Source organism: Equus caballus, chromosome 4, assembly GCF_041296265.1.
Source record: "Equus caballus isolate H_3958 breed thoroughbred chromosome 4, TB-T2T, whole genome shotgun sequence".
NCBI lineage: Eukaryota > Metazoa > Chordata > Mammalia > Perissodactyla > Equidae > Equus > Equus caballus.
The window spans coordinates 25,171,596-25,197,426 of record NC_091687.1 but is presented as its reverse complement, the minus strand read 5'-3'; the positions used below and the strand labels follow the sequence as shown (position 1 = coordinate 25,197,426).

At 41.2% G+C, this 25,831-nt stretch overlaps 1 protein-coding gene across 1 annotated transcript in view; it reads left to right on the top strand.

Annotated features, from left to right (window-relative positions):
• The window catches only part of VOPP1 (VOPP1 WW domain binding protein), a 108,116-nt gene that overhangs the window by 1,132 nt on the left and 81,153 nt on the right, over window positions 1-25,831 (top strand). The window lies entirely within an intron of this gene.

Here is a 25,831-nt window from a genome sequence, read left to right as displayed (position 1 = left end):
GAGGTTGGAGTGGGTTGGCAGCTGGAGGGTGGGGTTGCGAGCGCGTGGAGATGTAGTCGTCAGAAAATGTCACGGTAATGCCAGCGAAGTAGCAGAGATGAGCAGGAGGAAACATTTCTGCTTGTGAGTGTGATTTGCTGAATACAAGAGAGGAAACTTGTTGAAGTGACTGAGGGTGAAAATGCCTGGTGACTGCAACCCACATTGGGACCCCGGCCGCTCCTGGCTCCAAGTGACACCGTCTGGTGGGGCGGCCATTCCATTCTTGTTAAAGCGGGTTCTTTAAAACGTGAACTAGTGAGATTCTGGGGTGAAGAGCCTGAATTAGGGGTTGTTCAACTCCCTGCTCAGCTTCATTATTTTGAAGGGAAATCTGCATGAAATTAATGAAGTCAAAGTAAATGGGTAAGGAGTAACTTACATCTCTTTCTGTCTTTCCTATTTTAGAGGGTTGTAAGACTTTAATAGTTGGGTGTTAGTGCTGGAAATGACTACTTGGTTCTCTTCGTTTATTAAAAAATAATTGTTATAAAATGTTGGAAGGGAAAGTCTGAGCTATCTTGAAAGGAAAGTGGATGGAAAAGTTTCTTGGGCCATGCTCCGCCATAGCAAAGACTGCCTATTTTTGTTCCTAATATCCTCCTGGCTTGGTATTTAATGTTTTTGTGGAGTGCCTCCGCAATTGCATTCTTTCCATTTGTTCAGAATTTTAAGACTTCAGGAATCACATCTTCTTGATGACTTCCCAGACAGAAGAATGGAGAAGTGAATCTGACAGCATTATTTATATAAAAACAAATGCACTTGCAATGCCCCGTCCCATTTTAAATCAATGCCTGGTGAAATTATCTAGCATCCATTGGTTCCACCTCTCAGGTCTTTAGTGTGTGGTGGTGTACTTTGAATGTAGCCTAGATTGCCTCAGGGACTCAGTTCTTTCCGAAAGAGCAACAAATTCCTGTTTGTTGCATAGGAATTTATCATCATAATAGAGAGTCCAAATCATGTATGAAAGGTTGAAGCATCTTAAAGGCAACTTAAAGGCATAACTGTGACAGCACTAAAACTGAAATGACTAAGCTGATGCTTTCACAAAGTCAGATATCTTGATGATCGGTAATTTTTTGTTTTCAACAAGAAGGTGTGGTGTAGCCCACTTTTACATGGTGATTAACCTAAGCACCTATTTTGTTTGTGGTAGGGAGGTGTCTCTCTGAGGAATTAAGGAGATTTCTTTATAATTCATCACATGGAATTTTATACATGAGAAACATATCTGAGATGTTTTCGTCTTAAATTGGTTGGTGTGAATTTCATCTAAAATTGGTTGTTATCAGAACACTTTTAATGCTTTTTGAAGCCCTGAATCTCATACATAAATGTGCAGTTACAGTTGCCGGGTATGTGAGGAGGCAAAGGGTTCGGGTTCTCTTCGGGTTCTCTTCGTGTTAAGGGTGTAAAACAATTGAGTGAGATATTTAATGGCTTCTGACAGCCAGCTGTAACCTGGGATATTTGTATTTGTTTCTTTGTTCTGCTTGAGCTGGTTTCATTGTAGTGGATCATAAACCACATGGAAGAAGGGGGCTGTCGTGACCATGGTTATTCCATTCTGGCTCTCAGCATCCGGCTTCTAGCTAACACCACCCAGGATCACGCAGCAGGGCTCATGCTAGTGAGAAGCCATCGAATAGGGAGGGAATCTGAAAGCTGCTTTGGGAAGGACTTTCCTCCCCAGCCTTGCCATTCCTTTATAGAAATTACCTTACCTATTAGATATAAAGATTGCACATTTGTTTTCTAATTAGTAAACACTTATAGAGTCAGGCAGTGTTCTAAGCACTTTACAAGTATTAACTCATTAATCCTCTTGGCAATTACTTTTATCCCCATTTTTATTTCAAGTGGGAGATGTTAAAGAACTTGTGCACAGTTAAGTGTGAGTATGATTGTGCTTTAGTTGAACCTGGGGAGTAATTAGGCCCTGAGCATATGCGCCTCCCGTGGGCTCTCAACTCTGGTGTGTTGTTTTCTTGTTGTTGTCACTAGTCTCTTTCTAGAGGTTAGGTTGTTGACGCTTTTGTAATATACTTAGTAGTATTTGTTCTAAGGGCTCTGTCCTTAGTGAAATGAGCCCAGAAATGTGTAATACAGTCATGCCCTGTGTAACGATGTTTGGGTCAGCAACAGACTGCATATACAACAGTGGTCCCATAAGATTAATACTATGGAGGCTGGATGTGTAGTAGGCTGTACCATCTAGGTTTGTATAAGTGCACTCTATGATGTTCACACGACGAAATCACCTACGGACACATTTCTGAGAACATATCCCTTTAGTTAGGCGACACGTGAATGTATACTATTTAGTATAAAGTTCCCTGTGCAAGTGCTGGGGATTCCGCTGCATCCATTAACAGGAGAATGAAATCTGTACTGGGTTATTTTATTGAAGGGACCTGCATCAGTATCTTTCTGATCCTTCTCCGGAACCAAAAGCTGGAAACCTTTAAGTGACGCTGCCCTGTGTTTTAAAGTTATTTTGGCAAAAGAACAGTCCTTCTTAAGTTAGGAAAGGAGCAGTCTTAGAGAGAGAGAGTTGGAGCACAAACATTATCTTTTAAAACTAGGCAAAGTAAGAGGATTACTGAATATTTTTCTAAAGTCCTGTGTATTTTGATGCCCAGCAGTCTTGAAATTAGACCCAAGGCATGTTTAAGAGTGCTTTTTGTCTCCTGCCAAATGTTTATTGTGCCCTGGGATTCCGATGAATTTGGCAGCCCCTGGATGCCAATTTTCTGAAATAAACCTTTTCAACCCTCCCACTCTTTAGAGTTTTTAGAATCTGAGCAACATGCAATTTGAATGAAAACCAAGACTGTAGGGAGATTTTTATCTCTGGAAGCTCCATGGGAGGCTGGGTGCTGATGCATGAGAAGTGGCAGTGATAAATGAACCAGGTGGCAAGGACTCCCCTATGAAGTGGGGAAAACCTGGCTCCAGGTGTACGAGGAGGGCCAGGGCCTTGGGCCCAGACTTGGGGCTTCACTTGGCCCTTGTTTTTTTTTGGCTTGTGCACAGCTATAAAGACCAACTTGGGGGAAGTGACTCTAAAAGTATGTGGCTTAGATTGGTGGCCACTTGATTATCTGGCCATGGGATGGCAAATAATTTTCCTGGAACTCACGTTTATGATCTCATCTCAATGAAGCCTCTTAAATGTCACCCTTGACCAATAGAAATGGCAAGCAATAGGATATATTGGAGTATATGAGGAAGCCATTTGGTGTAAACCTAATTCGGCCTGACTTTGTTTTTTCCAAAAGTGCATGACGTGGCTGTTGAGCACACATTGTATGTCTGTTTTAAACATTTGCTATGGCAAGAACAAATGCCCTTAAGATAAAGGTGCAACTTTCCCCCCACATTGGCATCTCCTTAAGGATAAGCATTTTTCCTTAGGCTAGGAACTGACTGCTGTGCTCACCTGTGACCACCCAGCTCGGGACTGCCACCCTGCTGTGTCCACCAAGACGGCAGACCTATCTGCTGTGTCCATCAATCGCTGTGCCGACAGAGCAGTCTTTCGACTATTGCAAAAGGGACGTTTTAATCACATGTGAAACATCCTCTTTGGGGGTGTATAACTACTCTGTACACCCCACTTCTTTGGTGCCCTTTCTTCCTTTGGGAAGAAAGGCCCTGGGCCATGGTCCTCACATTTTAGCTCAGAATAAACTCTCCCAAATTTTCATTTATGGATTGGTTATGGGTTATTTTCGTCGACACCCTCTCAATGAAGTCCATCTTGCCCACCCTATATAAAATTTCAACTCAATTCCTCTCCCATCCCCCTTGCTCTGATCAATTCCCTCCCTCCTCTGTATCTAGTACCTTCAAAATATGGGGCAAAGGTTTCGCTACATTTTAAGAGCAATATCCCAGCTCCTAAAATAGTACCTGGCACAGAGTAGGGACTCAGTAACTATTTGAATGAGTAAATAGACCCGTGGGTAATGACCCTGAGTTGGTCTACAGTGGGAGAGGGTTAGCTAATTCATTAACTGTAGATCAGAATCTAGGGGACACCTGTGTGAGGACTCACTGCTCATCTTGGATTGAACACCTCTGGTGATGTAAACTCACTCTGAAAACAAAACATCAACTTTTTGGACAACTTCAGTTATTAAAGTTTTCTGTTTAGAAATATCTTCATTTTTTTCTACCTGGTCCTAGTTCTGTTCTCTTAGGCTTTTCAGAAGAAATAAAATCACAATGACATCCCCTTGGTATTTGAGCACAGCTATTATGGTCCCCACTGTTTTCTTCTCCAGGCTTCGTTTCTTTCCATCATTTCTCCCAAGATGTGGTTTTGAGTGGTCTCACCATCCTAACAGCTGCCCTTTGGAAACTCTGCTGAACTAGACTTTGCTTAGGAAATCCTCCCGGTCTGAAAATAATTGGTTCTGGAAAAACTCCACTCAAAGTGAATCCAGTTAAAACAAGGATCAAAATTTCATAGTTGATACTGGAAAAAGTTTGTTTATTTTGAAAAAACAAAGCCCAAATTATAAAGATAATTTTAGCTTAAGTACTCATGTTTAGAATTATGAGTTAATTTTGGCAAGAGGGAGAGATTAATTTTTCTGACAAAAGTCTATGATACAGAATAGGATAGTCTTCACTTGACATTGCAAGTTAGTGGCATGATCATAGGAAAGGTTTTTTTTTTTTCCTGGAATTATTTGCTCTAGAAATCAAACTCCTACCCCTACCTCCCACTTCCAGCTACTCTTGGTCTTTTTTATTCATATCATTCTCCTGTGGGCATCTGTTGGGTCATTTTTAATGGCTTAACTGCCAGATTCTTTTGTCTCTTTCATAGAATTCATGAGCTACTGCATCTTTGTGAGAGCTGCAGTATCATTTTGCTCTCCATTTGTGTGGTGTTTGTATTGTACTCCCCTGTGATCCTCTCATCAGAGATTAATTATGGAGCTACTAGTGTTAAGTGGGCTGTGGCATTGTTTTAGAAGGAATTCTAAACTATTCTCCCAGTATTTTAGAAGGAATGAGTTAACTGTTGAGTACATTTTGTCGTGAAGTCTTTGGCTTGTCTCCCATCTCTTCCCCATTAAGACTTACTTGAACAGTAAGGACACTGTTCTATAGGCGTGGTGTCACCGGCACTATCACAACCCTTGTTTGGACCTTTTCATTGTGCAGATAAGCCAAGAAATTCCCACTGAGTTTGCAGTGACATTTGAATATTTTTAACATGTATTGCTGCACAAATCCTCACAACAGTTGTAGAGCTGTTTATTATAATTTTTAAAAGCTAAATTGAGAACTATCAATTCTAATTATGTTTCACATTACTTCTTTCATCTCATCTCTTTAAGCCTGTCAACATCTCTCTCAAAACTGTTTCTTAAATCCAGTATCCTTTATGGTTTTGTGCCATATGCACATTTGATTATGATACCATTGTTGGCTTTATCCAAGTGATTAATAAAAATGTTGCACAGAGCCAAGTCAAAGATGGAGACTTAATCTGGGTTGAGGTAGATGATTGAGATTTTGTCTTGGAGAACACTGAGGTCCTTAATTTTAAAAAGTCAAAATTCAGCCTTAGATGTGAACTGTTTTGAAATGTTTGATCATCTGCCTTTGGTGAAGAGAGAACCAACAAATGAGAGTCTAGAACTCAAGGGGAAAGATATCTAAATTTGGGGGTTATTGGCAATCATTCTGCAGAGCAGTTGAGAAGGAGCCCTATGTAAGGCCATTGTATTTGTTGATTAGGAAGTAGTGACCTTCACTGGTTGGGGTTAAGGAGTCAAGTGGTCATAGAAGACAGGGAGGTGATGAATATAGATAGAGAGGTATAAATATAGATATAGATTATTTCAGGAAGCACAGCTGCATACTTCAAAGCTCTTGACAAGACAACAACTTCCTCACAACCAGAACAAAGAGGTGGTATCTTATAAATCAGGTTTGAAATTGATCAGTTGTGTTTTTGAAGCACAGGGGATAGCTGGATGGTAGTTAAATTTCAAGTTTAGATGGCGTCTTACTCTATTTGGGCTGCTGTAACAAAATACCACCTTCTTGGTAGCTTATAAACAACAGAAATTTATTTCTTACAGTTTTGGAGACTGGAAGTCCAAGATCAAGGCACCAGCATGGTCTGGTAAGGGCCTTCTTCCCGGGTCATAGCCAGCACCTTCTGGCTGTATCCTCAGTGCTGGAAGGGGCAAGGGGTCTCTGTGGGATCTCTTTTATAAGAGCACTAATCCCATTTATGAGGGTACCACCCTCGTGATCTAATCACCTCCTAAAGGCCCCACCTCTTTTTTTTTTGTTTTTTGTTTTGTTTTGTTTTGTTTTGTTTTGTTTTTTTGGAGGAAGATTAGCCCTCAGCTAACTACTGCCAGTCCTCCTCTTTTTGCTGAGGCAGCCTGGCTCTGAGCTAACATCCGTGCCCATCTTCCTCTAGTTTATACGTGGGACGCCTACCACAGCATGGCTGCCAAGCAGTGCCATGTCCGCACCCGGGATCCGAACCAGTGAACCCCGGGCCGCCGAGAAGCGAAACGTGCGAACTTAATGCTGCGCCACCGGGCCGGCCCCAAGGCCCCATCTCTTAATACCATCAATTGGGCATTAGGATTTCAGCATATGAATTTTGAGGGGACACAGACCTTCAGAGCAGAGCAGATGGCGACATGACCATGTGTTTTAGAATCTCAGCTATTTGTGTTGGGAATCTTTGAGTAAATTACTTAAGCTTGCAGTGACTCAGTTGATTCACCTGTAAAAAGAGGAAAACGCCTTAGTGTTGAGGGAGGCCCTGGGAAAATCTCCCACTTGGAACTTAACCCTCACACAGGTTGTATCAACAGATTGTGAACATTGTCAGTTGTTTCTAAGCAAGGTTCCTGTGCCCAGGTTCCCTGCCAGAATAGAAGCTGCACATCTGCAGAGAGGGCTCCTAAATACACTTTTGTTTAAAAATTGTGCTTCCTTGTGTTTTTAGTATATCTGTGACTGAATTGAGAAGAAATTTGGCTGTAAGTGTTCAAAACAAGGGAAAGGAAGATTGTGCCTACTGTTAGCTCCGGCTCTTAATTTTTTGCTTTGGGTGAAACAATAAAAAGGTCCAGACTAGCCCTCTCTCCCTTGAGCATGCTGTTTGGATGGTTGAGCAGAAGGCAGTAGCCACACAGGCAACATCTTTTATCTACGTAACTGGGAGAAAAGATGAGTGAAATGCTTTATTAGCTTTTTAGCTGGCCTCAGTCTCTTGGTGTTTTGTGATTTGTGACAGTGTTGTCAAAATATGGCTTCATGGAGAAAGTAGAGACAGATCCTAAACTCTTACAGGGAGGAGGAGTGTGTGTGTGTGTATGTGAGTTTGTGGAAGTTCCTAGTTTCTGCTCCTTCTTTCCATGAATGAGTTGTATGGAAGAGAAGCCAGAAGATGGAAGCAGTGGGGTGTGTGAAGCAAAGTCCCTGCAGCCTGAGGGCGTCTTTCTCACCTGCTGGATCTCTCCCTGAGATGAGATCCCTCAGCCTCAGCTGCTCTCTGTCAACCTCAAAATCAATTCCAAGCAATTCAGCATGCCTTAGAGTCTTTTTAGGAATCCTGCCTTCTTTCCTTTGTTCTTGTGTACTTATTTCTTGTCACTTTCCTCCTGACCACTTTTCTCTAGCTCAGAGATTGTCAAAATTTTGTTTGTTTACTCTCTTAAGGAATTTTCAAAAATGGTACACCCCCTCACATAGTTTTAAGTTGACATGTAATTTTTTTATCATAGATTTTAAATGGTCAATAAATTCAATCCAATGAGATCAATGGGATTTGATCTCTTGTGTATTGTGAAAATTGACTAAGATTAAATTGTAACATCACTCTTTTAATGTATTCATTAGAATCTAAATCCCATTAACAATTTGATACTGATTATCTTTCTCTTAAAAATATACAAACAAGGGGCCTGTCTGGTGGCATAGTGGTTCAGTTCATGCTCTCCACTTTGCTGGCCTGCGGTTCATGGGTTCAGATCCTGGGTGCGGACCTATGCACCGCTCATCAAGCCATACTGTGGCAGCATCTCACATACAAAATGAAGGAGGATTGGCACAGATGTTAGCTCAGGGATAATCTTCCCCAAGCAAAAAGGGGAAGATTGGCAATGGATGTTAGCTCAGGGCCAATCTTCCTCTCTCACACATACACACACAAATGCAAACAAACTCATCTCTAATAGTTGGAAATTTAACAGCATCCCCATTTCTCTTTGGACTTCTACTTCCATTCTCCTTTCCCCACAGAAATTTATTCTAATGAAATATATATGCTTAAAAGTCTGTTTTGATCTCTGTCATCTTTTTTGTAACAAAAATATGTATCCTAATTAATTTTTAAAACATTTCCTCAGATAAACCTTTAGGAGATTAAAAATTGACTAATAGATTAAGTTATGATTACAGTTATTATTACACATTTGATTGAAACCACGTAAATATATTACAAACTGAATATTATTAAACATAAACATAAAAGTCTACTGGAAGTAAATTTCTGAGTGAGATAGATGAGAATTTTTTTCCAATTAGATCATGTGTCACTGATGCAAATGGAAGAAGTTTCATGTTGAACAACTTTTGAGTAATATGCCCAAACCTTATAGTAATGTATGATTAGGTCATCTTTCTGTTTAATTAAAAGCATAGAATTTGAGACCACCTAAGATGTAAGATATGTGCTGACAGAGACTATCTCCTTGACCAAACTTTAGTTAGGTTCCCCTGAGCTGTCTTCTTTTTCTTTTTAAAGATTGACACCTGAGCTAACATCTGTTGCCAGTCTTTTTGTTTTTCTTCTTCTTCTCCCCAAAGCCCCCCTGTACATAGTTGTATATTCTAGTTGTAGGTACTTCTGGTTGTGCTGAGCTGTCTTCTTGACTAGGTTTCTACCTTGGCCTTTCATGTTCATCCACACTGAGCCAAGTTTAGCAAGAATCTTGCTAAGTCATCCCCCATCCTTGATATCCACTCACTTTGACCTGCCTTCAACAAGAATTCCGTTAAATCAGTTTAAGAATTCCCCTACCCTTGATGTTTCCTCTTAGTAATTTTTGGTTTTTGAGGAAGATTAGCCCTGAGCTAACTACTGCCAATCCTCCTCTTTTTGCTGAGGAAGCCTGGCCCTGAGCTAACATCCGTGCCCATCTTCCTCTACTTTATACGTGGGATGCCTGCCACAGCATGGCTTTTGCCAAGCTGTGCCATGTCTGCACCTGGGATCCGAACCGGCAAACTCCAGGCCGCCGAGAAGCAGAATGTGGGAACTTAACTGCTGCGCCACTCGGCCGGCCCCCTTCTTAGTAATTTTCCATCCACTGACCTCTTCACTCTGCTCCTTGGCTGTAAATCCCCTCTTATCCTTGTTGTATTTGGAGTTGAGCTCAATCTCTCTCTCCCCTATTGCAATAGTCATGAATAGAGTCTTTACCGGTTTAACAAGTGGCAGTACAATTCTCTTTAACAGTGTTGATACCAGTATTTACAGTGGCTTTAGATTGGTACCCTGGACAGTTTTCACTTCTAGACCAGAACATCCTAGTAAGATTAGGAATGGGTGGGAGGTGTTCCATGCTTTGTAAAGGGGGAGAAGGGTGATTATGAAGGGGCCACTTGAACAACATCTTGCCCAGGGCCTGTGTTCTCAGGCAGGTCATTTTTAGGAAAGAGGACTTATGGGAGTTGAAGATCTAGAAATTGAGTTTTTAACAATATGGAGGAGTATCCCTTAGAAAGTGTTTGGTACCTCCAGGGACTTCCCTGCCTATCTAAGCCCTGGCTGTTCCTTAGAATGACCTGGGGAGCTTTTAGCAATTACCTGCACCTGGGCCGTGGCCCAGACCAAGTGCATCCAAATCTCTGGCAGTGGGCCCCAGGCATCTTTATCTTTTAACAGATGTGCAATTTATGATGAGATGAGAATCTTGTCAGCCCAGCCAGACTAAACTGCTTGCTGTGGGTCCCCGAAGGCACCGTACTTTCTCTGCCTGCTTCACCCCTCCCTCTGACTTTGTCATTTCAACTCATACCATAGTTGAAGACCCTCAGGTGATGTCTAGGAATACTATGTTGATTGTCCCCTCAAGTATGAGTTAGGTGCTGGACTTGGGCAAGCCACTTCCTGGAGCTCCTAGCTCAGGTATTTTAATTGCCTGTTTGTTGTCTGTGAACCGTTTTAGGCCTTAAGCTCCTAGAGGGCCTGCTTGGTTCAGAAGATTTTGGCAGAGGCAGGAGGGATGGGGCTCAGGAGCTTGGATTTAGAGATCAGCCTCAAGAAAGAGGATGAGGGTTTGAAAGAGGTTGGGGCAACACTAGTAGAATGTCCTGGACTTTTTTGTTGAAGTAAGCCATGGAAAGGATCTGAACTTTAAGTAATGGCAAAGGTCTGAGAGAGCTGTTGTGGGAAGGTCCACTGGAAAGCTCTGTATCTGTGCATCTCAGAGCGTCCATGGTTGAGGTTTAGAGTGAGCGTTTCTGATAGTCCTATAGATACAGCCAAGTGTCTTGGCTTGCCTCCTAGTGGCATAGGGACAGCAGAATGGGAAGGAATGGGAAGGTGGCTACTAGAGTTGGGATTGGTCCTCTTGTCATGGCAGTATGTCAGGAGTAAGAGGGTTCTGGGGAGTTATTGTTAAGATGGTTGATTTAGGGTCATTGCTGGAATGTGTGAAAGGGGTTGATGGATTGGGAAATGAAGATAGCATGAGGGTAAAAAAATTGAAAGTCACATGGAAGTGAGGTGAGGGAATGGGGCACATCCAGTGGATGTGAGCCTTTGGGAGAAGGAGGGAGTGAGGATATTGTGCCACGAGAAAAGAACTTGCTATGAGGTCTCTATTAGTTTCCTATGACTGTTGTAACAAATTACCACAAACTTAATGGCTTGAAACAACACAGATTTATTATCTTACACTTCTGGATGTCAGAAGTCCTGAATTGGTCTCACTAACATCAGGGTGTTGGGAGGGCTGCAGGGCTGCATTCCTTCTGGAGGCTCTAGTGGAGAATCTGTTTCCTTGCTTTTCTAGCTTTTAGAGGCTGCCCCCATGCCTTGACTGGTGGTCCCTTCCATCGTCAAAGCCAGCAGTACAGTATCTTCAAATTTCTCTTAACACTTCTGTGTCTCCCTCTCCTTATAAAGGTTCTTGTGATTACATTGGGCTTACCTGAGTTAGCGTGGATACTCTCCTCATCTCAGGATCCTTAACTTAATCACATTTACAGAGTCCTTTTGCCATGTGAGGTGACATATCCACAAGTTCCAAAGATTAGATTGTAGACATCTTGGAGAGGAGGAAGAGGCATTCTTCTGTCTACCACAAGGTTGAAAAAAATTATTGCTTAAAACAGATTTTGTAACTAAATCACTGTTAGTGAAGGTTTTTACGGTCTGTTACCACATTGTGAGATTATTCTGTGGGACACTGACCTTTGTAGTTCAAGGCCTGTCTGAGGTGGGCAGTGGAGTGAGTAAATGAGTGAATGTGTGCCACAATTCACTGTACTTTATCCTGGGGTGGAGTCAGATTCATTAACAAGTGTTAGGTCTGTTTCGTGCTTTGAGTTCTTGGTAGAAAGACACAGTAAAAATATATGGTGGTCATATTTTGGAATGCTAAGGTTCCCTTCCAATTTTTCTGATTTACATGACAGGACAAATTGCAGATAGGGAAAAAGTTTCTGTCATGGAATTGAGACTACGGGTTTCTTTATGCACTTGATGCTTTTACCACCTCCTTGCCAGAAAGGAACTGGTCTTCGAAATCATGACACCTGGGCTCTGGTCAGCTGTGTCAGCTGTGAGAGGCCATCACTGTGGCAGATTGCTAAGCTGCCGCATGATCAACTCTGCAGGCAGTAGCTGCCCTTGGAGACTTCCTCCTGGATGGGAATCATACTTCTCTTGTAAGACTAGTGGGCTCCACTTCATTAGGAGTCTGTCTGATTCCTTTCTAAGTGTCTAGCATGTCCTGATGATGTATTTAGTGAAGCTGCCAAGAGTAGAGAGAGATTTATTTAGTGATGATTGTCACCACTATAATTGGTGCCTTTTCTGGCTCCCACCCTTTTGATCAGAATTCAGTTGTGTGTCTAGTTCTTCTCTTGGTAGGTGGCTCAGGATCTCCTTGAAACCATCATCCCAGAGAGGTGAGTGATCCAGAAGAAAGGAAACTTTTAATATCCACCTAACCTGGCTAACTTGTTTATGTAGTTTGAGCACAAATATAATTAATACAGTGAAGTATTCAGAAGGAAACTTAAAGTAGTATAAAGCTTTTCATTGAAGCTAGGTCCTCTCTGACCTTGAACCTTTCCTTTGCTTTCTCTTTTTTAGCAAGTCTGTATAGTTATTTCTGAAAAGGTCTCAGAACATTAAAATAGCTCTTTCTTTGTCAGTCAGCTTCCCTAGTGATGCCAGGGTTAGGTGTTATCCCTTTAGCCTTACTGTTGTTTTCGGCCATAGTCTGAAGTCCTTACTCTGTAGGGTCTTTGGCTGCAAGGAGGCTGGGGTAGGAGTATGAATGGCTGGCTGGGTGAATGTGGGAGGTGGGAGGACTGCAAAGAACATGGACACAGTCATGCTGCCTCTGTACAGGGAGATCATGGCTCTTGGGAGGCTGACCAGAGATGGTTGGAACTGGCATTAGCAGACCCTGGGTAGCAGGGTCCGCTCACTGATTAAAACAGTATCTATTGTCCATGCTGTTGTGCACATGTAAACAAGTTAGCAGGTGTGAAACATTCACATTATTTGTATGAGTTTATATTTATTTCTCTGGGGGAAGTTTAAAATAAACATTTAAAAAAATGGAAGGGTTTTCTTGTGTGCCTCTACTTATGGGGTACTTATTGTAATATGTATTGATTAGAATGCTTTTGGCCCTGAGTAATAGGAAACCCAATTTAATGATGTAAACAGTTTAAAGCCTTACATTTAAGTCTTTGATCTTGGAGTCCTTTCATCTGTTTGAATTTGTTAAAGACCTGTTTTGTGAACTAACATGTGATGTATCTTGCGTAATGTTCCATGTGCACTTGAGAGGAATGTGTATTCTTCTGCTGTTGGTGGAAAGTTCTGTATATGTCTGCTTAGGTCTGTTTGGTCTATAGCATTGTTCATTACTGCTTTCTTATTGATATTAATAAGAAATAATTTTTTTCTTATTATTTATCTGTTATAGAGAGTATAATTTATCCATTATAGAGACTGGGATATTTAAGTCTCCTCCTGTTATTGTATTGCTATCTCTGTTTTTCCCTTCAGGTCAATATTTGTTTTATATGTTTAAATGCTTTGATGTTGGGTGCATATATTTTTATAGTTGTTATATTGTTCTATTGAATTGGGGTTTTTATCCTCATAAAATGACCTTCTTTGTCTCTTGTGACAGTTTTTGACTTAAAGTCTATTTTGTCTGTCTATTAAAGTCTATTTATAAATATAGCCACTTCTATTCTCTTTTGGTTAGTTTGCATGGACTATCTTTTTCCATCCCTTTACTTGGATCCTGTGTGTGCCTTTAAAGCTTAAGTGAGTCTCTTGTATGCAGTTTGTAGTTGTATCTTGTTCTTTTATCCATTCAGCCGCTCTGTGTTTTTTGATTGGAGAATTTAATCTATTTACATTTAAAGTCGTTGTTGATAGGTAAAAACTTACTGGTGCCATTTTGTTCATTATTTTCGGACTTTTTTGTAGCCTTTTTATTCTTTTCTTGCTTTGTGACTTGAGCATTTTTTTTTTGTAGTGGTATGTTTTGAATAATTTCTTTTAGTCTTTTGTGCATCTACTGTAGGTTTTTTGCTTGGTAGTTACCATGAGACTTACATAAAAAGTCTTATAGTGATATCAGTCTATTTTAAGCCAATAACTTACTTTCAATCACAAAAACTCTACATTTTTACTCTCCCCACACACATTTTATGCTGTTGATGTCATGCTTCTTTTTATATTGTGTATCTATTAACAAATTATTGTTGCTATAGTTATTTAAAATATTTTTGTGTTTAACTTTTATACTTTTTACTATAACTTTTATAGAGTTAAAAGTTATTTACCCACCAGCATTACAGTATTATTCAGAATTTGACTATGTATTTATCTTTAACAGTGAGTTTTATACTTGCGTATGTTTTCACGTTACTCACTAGTGTCCTTTCATTTCAACTTGAAGAGCTCCTTTTAGTATTATTTGTAAGACAGGTCTAGTGGTGATGATCTGCCTCAGCTTTTGTTTGATAAGGTCTTTATCTCACTTTCATTTCTGAAGCACAGCTTTGCTGGGTATAGTATTCTTGGTTGGCAGTGTTTTTTCCTTTCATCACTTTGAATGTATCCTCCCACTATCTTCTGGCTTGTAAGATTTCTGCTGAGAAATTGACTTATAGCCTTATAGGGAATTCTTCATATGTGATGTCTTTTTTATCTTGCTGCTTTAAAAATTTTCTTTTTTTTTAAAGGTATGCTTTTTTTTTGTTTGTTTGGTGAGGAAGATCGTCTCTAAGCTAACTTCTGTTGCCAATCTTCCTTTTGTTTTTTTCTACCAAAGCCCCAGTACATAGTTGTCTATCACAGTTGTAAGTCCTATGTGGGATGCTGCCACCACAGCATGGCTTGATGGGTGGTGTATAGGTCCGCATCCAGGTTGCGAACCAGTGAATCCTGGGCCGCCGAAGAGGAGTGTGCGAACTTAACCACTTGGCCACAGAGCTGGCCCCACTCTTTAACTTTTGATAATTTAGGTATAATGTATTTCTGTGTAATTGTCTTTGGGTTGATTCTCTTTGGAAACTTTTGTGCTTCAGGAACCTGGATGGCATATCCCTCCCAAGATTTGGGAAAGTTTCAGCCATTATTTCTTTAAATAGACTTTTTGCCCCTTTCTCTCTTTTTTCCTTCTCACAGTGCCATGAAGCATCTATTGGTTCACTTGATGTTGTTCTGTGAGTCCTATATGCTTTCTTCACTCTTTGTCTTTTCTTTCCCCTCTGATTGGATAATTTCAAGTGACCTGTCTCCGAGTACACAGGTTCTTTCTCCTCCTTGATTGAGTAGTGTTGAAGAAATCTGTTGCATTTTTTCATTTTATTCATTGTATTCTTCTGCTGCAGAATTTCCATTTGGGTCTTTTTTTAATGATTTCTATCTTTTTGTTGAAATTCTCATTTTGTTCATACATTGTTTTCTTGATTTTGTTGACTTGTCTATCTGTGTTCTCTTGTAGCTTGCTGAGCTTCCTTAAGACAATTATTTTGAATTTTTATAGGCAATTCATAGATTTCCATTTCTTTGGGATCTGTTACTGGGGCTTTATTAGCTTTCTGTGGTGGTGTTGTGTTGGCCTGATTCATTGTGATCCATGTAGCCTTATATTGGCTATGAAGGATGTTTTTTGTAAGACAGGTCTAGTGGTGATGATCTGCCTCAGCTTTTGTTTGATAAGGATCAAACACCTCTTCTTGTCTTTACAGGCTGATTTCAATAGCTGAAGACCTTTTAGTGCTTTTTTCAGATTGATGTGGCTGCCTCTGGGATTGCTGTTGAGCATGGCTGGAGCCTGGTCACCTAGCTGCTGTGGGGTCTGCAGTTGTGTTTGCCTTTGGTGGGCATGATAGCAGGATTGCAGGCAAGTGTGGATCCTGCCTATTCCCTGGGTTGATGGGACTACCTCTGGGACTATGGTTGAGCAGGGCTGCAGCCTAGTCATGATGCCAATCCAGGTCTGCAGTTGGTGGGCCTGTTACCAGGGTCATGGATGGTTGTGGTGCCCACCATATCGCTGAGCATGTTCCCACCAGGTCCCTGGGTGGGCAGCACTGTCTCTGGGAACAGGGTAGAGTGGGGTTGGAATAGGGTCATAGGGCTGCCTCAGGATCTGCAGTCAGGACTGAGGTCAGCTGACATTCTACCAGGGGCTCAGACAAGTGTGTCTTGTGCCATCCATTGCTTCTGAACCATGATAGATCAGGCCTGGAACCAAGTCATAGATAAACTTCAGGGTACAAAGCTGGGACTGAAGTCAGCAAACCTGCTACCAGGGGCAAACATGGAAGTTGCCGAGTCCTTGGGCTGGCAATAGTGACTCCAGGCTGCCTAAGAGTGGGCCTAGGGCCACGTCACAGGGCTGCTTTGGGTCTGCAGCTGGGTCTGAGGTTGGCAGCCCTGGTAACAGGGGCATGGATGGGTGTAGCTCCTCTCCATCCCTTGGCAGTTGCTGCTTGTTGCAAGACCATGGTCAAACTGGCCAGAGCCAAGTCCATAAGGGGACAAGACTGCTTTTGCTCCATAGCCAGGGCCACTGTTAGCAAGCCTGCCTTCTCCAAGCAACTCTTCTTGGTCTTGGGACCTCCCTGGAGTTTCCCAGAAAGACACTTTCATCTGTGGATGACTGCCAGTTTGTTCTCTATGTCAGGGGATGTGAGCTGGGTACCTCCCATTCTACCATACTGCTAACATCCTGCAAAGCACTGTTTTAAGCAGCTGACATTTCATCTCTGCAACCCTCCTCTGAGTTCAGCGCTGCATTATGTCCATTTTGCAGATGAGCCAAATAAGGCACAGGACATAGAGAAGCTTGCCCCAAATTTTCTAGCTAGAGCCAGGATTCCAACCCTATCAGATTGATTTCAGAGTCTTGTTCTTAAATACTGTGTTTCACCCCACCCCAAGTATGTAAGTTTCTTTAAGCATGGCATTTGCTTCTCTGTGGGTCCCTCCTGGCCTGGCCTAGAAGGAGTTCATGCTGGATGGTTTGTGTGTTGGGCTTTTTGGTTGTTAGAGACTGAGAAATTCAATCATGTTACCCTAAGTGATGTGTCTTTCTTGTAAATAGGATGTGAAAATTGGGGGAGAGGGGAATTTTGGCTCATGAAATCCAGAAATGATAAGCTTAAGAACGGGAAGGTGGCTCAGGAAGCAGCACCCCTCATTGGGTTGTCTTTGTGGTCTTTAAGTCTTGGTGTGAATCATCATCTCCTGCTGGGTTGCCCCCATACCCCTCCCAACCCTCACCTCACCAGGTAGGCTGCAGTCAGGGGCCCAGCCTGTTCTGCCCAGTGATAGGTGCCATGTTGGGGTCAAGGAAGGTTTAAAGGGGCTTGGCAGGCTGTCTGGGAGTGGATGACTCCAGAAACAGCCTGCAGAGGCGCTTGGCGAGTGCTGTGGCTTTCTGCTTTGTAAATGCGAATGCTTGGTCCCTGCATAGGTGAGCTGGGAATCTCTTGGCACACAAACCCATTTTCTCATTGCCATGTACAAATTATTAGGAAGGGAAAATCTGGTGGGAAACATCTTAAAACACATATAAAAGAAAACAAACAAGTGAGTTTTGTTTTATAGACTATATTGGGTATTCATTAGTTTATATTTATTTACTCTTTTATTTTCGTTAGTAGAGCTCACCCTTTCCCCAAATGCCCCCTTTGGTTTCTGTCTCAGTCAGTGGCCTCACCACCCACCTAGGACACTACTGCAGAAACCTGGGGCCATTCCAGCCCCACACTATTTGCATCCTGTGCAGTCCCCAAGTCCTTCATCAAGTTTCTAGAGTGCACCTCTCCCAGGCCTCCGTTTCCTCTCTACCTGCCTAAGTCCAGTCTATTCTCCTGAATACAACCCTCTTCCTTCTGCCTGTATGATCTTTTGAAACCTTAATCCAACCGGTCACTTCCCTTCTTGAAATCCATTAATGGACCTAAAATTCCAAGCAACCTTGACTTAGTTCACAGTGCCGTTCAATGCCCTCTCCGTTCCTCAGGTGGGACATGGAGCTGTCCTGTCGCAAGACTTTCTGACTCCATGCCGTTGCCCTAACTAGGTGCTGTGTCTGATAGAAGGTAGCAGACATCACACGTTTTTAAGTGTATTTTATCTTATGAGAATTAATTGATCACTTTACAAGTTTTAGAGCCTATCTTGTCAGAACTAAATGAGTGAGGAGGAGTGCTTTTGTATGTTCTGCCTTTGTATAGGTGGTTCTTTCTCCCTGTCTTCTTTATCAGTGATCACAGTTCTGGATAAGCTTTTGCATTTTGGAAATCACAAAGGGTGGGAGAGAAAGAGATCCAAGGCTGTAAATTTTGAACAGGGTAAGTAGCTGCCAGGGTTGCTGAGGTTCATCCCTCCAGGATGTGCCTGTCCCAGCATAGTCTTTCTAAATGGCATCCCCCTGAGCTGTGCAACGTGCTGCTTGTGACACTGAACAGGACAGACCAAGGACCAGGCCTTCTTTTAGGCTCCATGGCCTGGAAGGAAATGATGCCTGGCTGCTAGGCATCGGAAGAATGTGAGTGAACGTGTGTGTGCACAGGTGCGTGTGCACAGGGGTGTGTGTGTGTGTGTTGAGGGTGGAGGAGAAGGGAGCACCGTGATACCAGTGGAAACAAAGATTGGGGGTGTGGGCTCCTTATGTGGTGATGTATGACATAAATAGTTATGGTGTGTTGTGGAGAGAGGTTGTTGGGGTTCAGGAGATGGTGTGGGGGTTTCTGGTAGGGTTGAAGTATCTACCTCTGACCCCCAGTTTGTCTCATTGATTTCTTTAAGGGAAATATTTAAAGCAGAACCAAAATCATTAAGCCTAGATCTATAAATCTAAATATTTGTTTTGTAGTAGATGAATTGGAGTTTACAGCGAAACCTAGTAATCTCGTTTTAGGGTCTGTATCATAGGTAAACATCCTATGGTTCCCCAGTCTAGTTTTTTTATTTCCCTCACTTTGGAAACAGGCCCCTTACAAAGATTTTTAGTGGTGAGAATTCCACCAGCCTGCCCTGACTCCTCCTCCCAAGTTGTGCAAAAGTAGAAATGAAAATATATTCCATTAAATCTGCTGGGTGGTGGAACTAATTGCTAGGGACTACATTAAAAACTGTCCCTCAAACCTCTCCTTTTTGAAAAAAAAATCTTGAATCCAAAATTTAAAAGTAGTCGGTACAACAGATGAGCTGCATTTCCTTTCCAACAATGCCTCCTGGTATATCCCATAGACACTGGGGTGAGGTTGTAAGGCATAATTAACTTGTGTGCTTCTACAGTTTCTCCCTGAATGTTTCTAAGTTTAATTCATTTTAGGAAGATTGACAGTTGTAATTATGTTGTCAAGTGTTTGTCATTTTTGCTGTAACAACAACATTGAAACCCAGACAAGAAGCTCCACCCTGATTTTGATTAGAATAGTGCCGGACACAGCTCTTGGTTGCATGTCTTTCCTAAAGTGTATGAGTATTTGTCAGCAATTTGCAGCCAGCAGTGTGTATATCTTTTCTTTGGGGGTCAAAGGTTACAATCTAGGAAATCCTGTGTCTTATCTTCATAGTATTCTCTTACCTTTCTGGGTTTAGCACAGTCCAGTGACTGTGGCTCTGGGCAGTCTCTTGGGAGAAAAGTGCTCCAGGGTCTGCCTTATTGCTTTCTTCTGTGAGTGAGCACTGTGTGTCCACCATGTGTCCTGGCCTAGTGGATCAGGCTCCTGCCTTAGGAGGGAGGTTGGGCTACATGACCTGAGGTCTCCCCCAGTTTTTGGAGAGTAGTGTAATGTTGTAGGAAAAAGGCAACTTTGGAGCCAGACAGACCTGATTTTAAAACTGAGTCCAGCGTTTTCCTTTTGAGCATGTCACTTAGCTTTCCTGGACTTCATTTCTAACACTGGGGAAATCATGCTTTTCTTGCAGGAGGTATGTGAGCTTAGAGATCCTGTGTGAGTGTGGAAGTTTGCCAAATTAAGGTATTGAATCAACAGTTGCTGATGACTTAATATGTGTCATTTGCTTTCTGATAGGGACAGCCATTTAATTTAAGATGGGAATGAGAATATATTTGCCGCCCATTCCTAAGGACACTGTGAAAAGATCAGCCTTTTAAGGCAATTTAAGCTTCTTGGGAGGAGAGGCATTTTGTGCAGAGCTTTTGAAATCAGCCAACTTGTATTCTTTCTCTCAATGCTGTTTCTAAATCCAAAAGGTGCTGTATTTGTCCATCTCATCTAGTCCGTTAATGGAGAACCTCCTTACCCATAGGATGCATGTTAAAAACCAGCAAAAGGCACAGACCTCGACTGTAGCAGGTCCCACCACTTCCTTTCCTCCCATTTCACTGGTCCCTAATCTGGCTCCCAACGCTCTCTCTCCACCTCTCCACACTTTAGCAGCTCAACAGGCATTTTGTATTTGTTCTCCTGCTTCAACTTTTATTTTCTCTTTCTATGTGTTTCTGGTTGCTAAGGGAAAGCCAGGCTCTCTTTCCCTGTCTAGTTGAAACTCCCCCACTCAAAGATTCCCTTAGAAGAAAAGAATAAGATCTCCCTTCTCCCTCTGTTTTTGGGCATTTAGATATTCGCTTGGGTGGGAAAGTTGACCTTTGAGATATGTTTTGGGGAGTGTTCAGAATCTGACTTGGCACTGAGCACATTTTGTACTGTTTCCACTGGCTAGAAAATTTTCGCCAGCACAGGTGTACAGAAGGGTGTGCTTATTGTAAATGCTGGGTTCTAATGTTTCATATCCAAATATTCCAGAGCATTCCAGATCTAAGTGAAAACTTTCATTGATTCCAGAAGTGATCAAACTACAACAAGCATGGCAGATAGGTTTTACTTCCTGTAAACTCCTTCTAATCTTAATGGTAGGCACAGGCTGGAGTGCTTTGTTGGAAAGAAGTCTTGAAGAATGCTGCTATGACTGATGAGTGAAGTTGGCTTTGGGTGAGGAGTGGGGTGTGTATGCTTTATGTTGGTAATTTGCCAACCCAACCCAGTGCCCCATGTTTTCATCCTAGAGCGTGGCCCTTGGCTTGCTTTTTTTTTTTTTTTGCTGAGGAAGATTCGCCCTGAGCTAACATCTGTGCCAGTCTTCTTCTAGTTTGTATGTGAGTGGCCACCAAAGCGTGGCTGACAAGCATTCTATGTCCACTCCTGGGATCCGAACCCACAAACCTGGACCTCTGAAGCAGAGTGTGCCGAACTTAACCACTTCACCACAGGACCTGCCTCTGGCCCCTTTGCTTTTGATCATGCTGTCCTCTCCTTTTGGAATGCCCTCTCTGTCTTTCAGTTCTCATTTCAAATACAGCCTTCTACAGGAAGCCTATCCTGATCGCTCAAGCCAGTGTAATCACTCACTTTCAAACTTCATTGTTAAAACATTGCTTTATTTATTGTGAAAATCAAACTAATGCATTCTAATTGTGGAATAATTGGAAAGTTGAGAAATACACAAAGAAACAAAAACATGACACTTGTAATTCACCACTCCAAGGCAGCAACCATTAACATTGCAAATATTTTCCATCCAGCCATTTTCTTTGCATTTTTCATACAGTGGTCATAACATGCATACGGTTTTGCACTCTCTTTTGTGAGTGCTTCCATTCCATTAAAAATTGTCCGTAAACATACTAGTGGCCACGTAATCTTTTGTGATATGGCTGCTGATTGACTCATCAGTTCTCCTGATGTTGAAATGTTAAGCTTCCTCCTCATTTTCCTATATTTTAAGAGTCCTAAGACAAGGCATCTTTGTGCATTTTGATTTTTTTTTTTCGATGAGGAAGATTCACTCTGAGCTAGCACCTGTTGCCAATCTTCCTCTTTTTTTATTGAGTTCATAATAGTTTACATCATTGTGAAATTTCATTTGTACATTATTTCTTGTCTGTCACCACATAAGTGCTCCCATTCACCTCTTGTGCCCACCCCCCAACCCCCTTCCCCTGGTAACCACTGAACTGTTTTCTTTGTCCAGGCATTTGTTTATATTCCACGTATGAATGAAATCATATGATGTTTGTCTTTCTCAGTCTGGCTTATTTTGCTTAGCATAATTCCCTCCAGGTCGATCAATGTTGTTGCAAATGGGATGAATTTGTCTTTTTTGTGGCTGAGTAGTATTCTATTGTGTATATATACACCACATCTTCTTTCTCCAATCCTCAGTCAGTAGGCACTTGGATTGTTTCCATGTCTTAGCTATTGTGAATCGTGCTTCAAGGAACATAGGGGTACATTTCTTACTTTAGATTGTTGATTTCAAATTGTTTGGGTAGATACCCAGTAGTGGGATAGCTGGATCATATGGTAGTTCTATTTTTAGTTTTTTGAGGACTCTCTATACTGTTTTCCATAGCTGCTGCACCAGTTTCCATTCCTACCAGTAGTATATGATGGTTCCCTTTTCTCCACACCTTCTCCAGCATTTGATTATAGCCATTTTAACAGGTGTAAGCTGGTATCTTAGTGTAGTTTTGATTTGCATTTCTTTGATGAATACTGATATTAAACATCTTTTCATGTATTTATTGGCCATCTGTATATCTTCTTTGGAAAAATGTCTGTTCATATCCTCTGCCCATTTTTTGATCAGGCTGTTTGTTTTTTTGTTGTTCAGTTGTATGAGTTCCATATATATTATGGAGATTAGCTCCTTGTTGGATATATGGTTTGAAAATATTTTCTCCCAGTTGGTAGGTTGTCCTTTTGTTTTGATCCTAGTTTCTTTTGCCATGCAGAAACTCTTTAGTCTGATAAAGTCCCACTTGTTTATTTTTTCTTTTGTTTCCCTTGTCTGAGAAGACATGGTATTGGAAAAGATCCTTTTAAGTTCAATGTCAAAGAGTATATTACCTATATTATCTTCCAGGAATCTTATTGTTTCAGGACTTATCTTCAAGTCTTTGATCCATTTTGAGTTTATTTTTGTGTATGGTGTTAGATAATGGTTTATTTTCATTCTTTTGCATGTAGCTGTCCAGTTTTCCCAACACCATTTATTGAAGAGACTGCCTTTTCTCCAATGTATGTTCTTGGCACCATTATTGAAGATTAGCTGTCTGTAGATGTGCGGTTTTATTTCTGGGCTTTCAGTTCTGTTCCATTGATCTGTGTGTCTGTTTTTGTACCAGTACCATGCTGTTTTGATCACTATGGCTTTGTATTACATTTTGAAGTCAGATTGTGATGCCTCCAGCTTTCTTCTCATTTCTCAGGATTGCTTTACCAATTCGGGATCTTTGGTTGCCCCATATGAATTTTAGGATTATTTGTTCTGTTTACATGAAGAATGTCATTGTGATTCTGATTGAGATTGCATTGAATCTGTAGATTGCTTTGGGCAGTATGGACAGTCCATGTGCATGGAGTCTTTTTCCATCCCTTTATGTCATCATCTGTTTCTTTCAATAATGTCTTACAGTTTTCATTGTATAAGTCCTTCACCTCCCGGGTTAAATTTATTCCTAGATACTTTATTCTTTTTCTTGCGATTGTAAATGGAATTATATTCTTGAGTTCTCTTTCTATAAGTTCGTTATTAGAGTATAGAAATGCAACTGATTTTTGTAAGTTGATTTTGTATCCTGCCATTTTACTGTAGTTGTTAATTATTTATAATAGTTTTCTGATGGATTCTTTAGGGTTTTCTATATATAAGATGAAGTCATCTGCAAACAGAGTTTTACTTCTTCACTCCCTATTTGGATTCTTTTTATTCCTTTCTCTTGCCTAATTGCTCTGGCCAAAAACTCCAGCACTGTGTTGAATAAGAGTGGTGATAGTGGGCATCCTTGTCTCATTCCTGTTCTCAGAGGGATGGCATTCACTTTTTCCTCGTTGAGTATGATGTTGGCTGTGGGTTTGTCATATATGGCCTTTATTATGTTGAGGTAATTTCCTTCTAGCCCCATTTTGTTAAGAGTTTTTATCATAAATGGCTGTTGGATTTTGTCAAAGGCTTTCTCTGCATCTACTGAGATGATCATGTGGTTTTTACTCCTCATTTTGTTAGTGTGGTGTATCACATTGATTGATTTGCAGATGTTGAACCATCCCCATGTCCCTGATATAAATCCCACTGGATCATGCTGTATTATCTTTTTGATGTATTGCTGTATTCAAGTTGCCAATATTTTGTTGAGGATTTTTGCATCTGTGTTCATCAGCTACGTTGGCCTGTAGTTTTCCTTTTTTGTGTTGTCCTTTTCAGGCTTTGGTATCAGAGTGATGTTGGCCTCATAGAATGTGTTAGGAAGCGTTCCATCTTCCCTAACTTTTTGGAATAGCTTGAGAAGGATAGGTATTAAGTCCTCTTTGAAAGTTTGGTAGAATTCCGCAGGGAAGCCATCTGGTCCTGGGCTTTTATTCTTTGGGATGCTTTTGAGTATTGTTTCCATCTCTCTCTTTTTTTTTTTTTTTTTAAGGATTGGCACCTGATCTAACAACTGTTGCCAATCTTCTTCTTCTTCTCCCCAAAGCCCCCCAGTACGTAATTGTACATTCTAGTTGTGAGTGCCTCTGGTTGTGCTATGTGGGATGCCGCCTCAGCATGGCCTGATGAGCGGTACCATGTCCCTGCCCAGGATCCAAACTGGTGAAACCCTGGGCCGCCAAAGCGAAGCACACGAACTTAACCACTCGGCCATGGGGCTGGCCCCATTGTTGTTCTTGTTGTTTACTTGTTTTTGGCTCATGTTGTATATTTTTTAATCAACTTTTAATTTTAGATTTATAGAAAAGTTGCAAAGCTAATATAGAATTCTTCTGTACCGCTTACCAGTCTCCATTAATTGAAACCTCTTACATTGCCACACTACATTTGGTAAAAAAGAAACCTACGTTGTTATATTACTGTTAATTACACTTCAGGCTTGATTTGAATTTCATCAGTCTTCCCACTAATGTCCTTTCTCCTGTTCCCAGGATCCAATCCAGTACACCATATTGATTTTAGGCTTAGTTCAATTTTGCCCACACTTCCTGCCTGCCTTTCACTTTGCTTTAAGCATTCTCTTTGTACAATCATTCTCAATTTGGTGAACTCCTTGGGAATAATTATATATCCATTTGTGGGCTAATTTTTAAACACAAGAGCCGTAACATACCTCTGCCTCCAAATGAAAGGTCTGTTAGCTCAAAAGACATTCCATCTAAAACAGACACGAATGAGGGGTTTCTCAGGAGCTTTTGGACTAGAATAAGAGCAGGTGTTGTTTAAGCACAGCTTATCCATCCCTGAGCTTGTTGGATGTACAACCAGTGTCATATCTGTGTTATTTTTCCAGTCACACCAGGGTGTAATCATATCTGTGTTTATCTTCGGGCGAATTCAGTTATGCATGTTTGGCCAGAAAGGCAGAGAAGGAGAAAATACACTGCTCCCTCCCTTCTGTGCACCTGTGACTATGCACAGGCCAGACACTTGTCAGTTGCGTGCTGCTTTGTGTTGAGGGTAGTGGGACACCAGCAGGCGCTGACTGGGAATGGTGACTTCTTCTACCTCTTAGCACTGGGGGCTAGAATGGCCCAGAAGGATAAGCGTATTTTTCTCCTAACCTCACCTCACCTGGTCCCTTCTTTGATAGAAGCAGTGATTATAGATAATATTGACCACAAGTGACTTTTGCTCTGTGCAGCAAGTTGATTTTATTTTTTTAATTATTTTTTATTTTTAAGAAAGTAATATATGCATATAAATTGAAAAGTTTAATAATAATCTTGGAGCTTAAAACTAAACAATTCCCTCATACCTCTGCTGTCGCAATCTGCTTCTTAAAGGCAACTACTTCCAACTTTTTCAGCTGGTTCTTTTAATATTTGTCTCCAGATTTTAAAGTAATATAGATATAACTCTGGCTCTTGATTCAACAGTGTTGGACATTCTCTATTCAATCCCTTTCCCTCTATTCTCGGCATATTTGGTTTTATCAATACATGTACAATGCAACATTATATATATACAATATTTGGTTTAATC